The sequence below is a fragment of the Limulus polyphemus genome, unplaced genomic scaffold, assembly GCF_000517525.1.
Source record: "Limulus polyphemus unplaced genomic scaffold, Limulus_polyphemus-2.1.2 Scaffold267908, whole genome shotgun sequence".
Lineage (NCBI taxonomy): Eukaryota > Metazoa > Arthropoda > Merostomata > Xiphosura > Limulidae > Limulus > Limulus polyphemus.
This window is the reverse complement of record NW_013933473.1, coordinates 1-430: the sequence shown is the minus strand read 5'-3', so window position 1 is coordinate 430 and position 430 is coordinate 1. Positions and strand designations below refer to the sequence as shown.

Below are 430 nucleotides of genomic sequence, written 5' to 3'. Positions count from 1 at the left end.
GGTTCAGGTGGAAATGTATGGAAGTCTTGATCAAAACGCTATCAATCATTAACGTTACACTATTTGTTGAAGTATTTATATTTAGGTGTTGCATTTCCAGCTGACTATTATATTATCTCCTACTGAGGCAGTAGCTTCCTGCAGTGCCACTTCCTGAAACTATAGGTGTTGCATTTCCAGCTGACTATTATATTATCTCCTACTGAGGCAGTAGCTTCACGCTAGAGATGATTGTTATAGTTTCAGGAAGTGGCACTGCAGGTGGCACAATGGTATCATCGTCCAGCCCCAAACCATCGCCTGAGACGGCCAATCAGCGTGAGGTAGTATCCTTTGGACAGCGAAGTAAAGTACATGGATAACTACAAATGAAGTCAGATATGGAGGTCAAATGTAGCAGATTTTGTCACTCAAGCCTACTTTAACAGTG

At 41.9% G+C, this 430-nt stretch overlaps 1 long non-coding RNA gene across 1 annotated transcript; it reads left to right on the top strand.

Moving 5' to 3' along the window:
- Window positions 1–6: 6 nt before the first annotated feature.
- Window positions 7–341, top strand: LOC111084875. The gene is made up of 2 exons (XR_002609764.1): window positions 7–167; window positions 262–341. It is a non-coding gene; the product is annotated as an uncharacterized LOC111084875 (long non-coding RNA).
- Window positions 342–430: the final 89 nt, after the last annotated feature.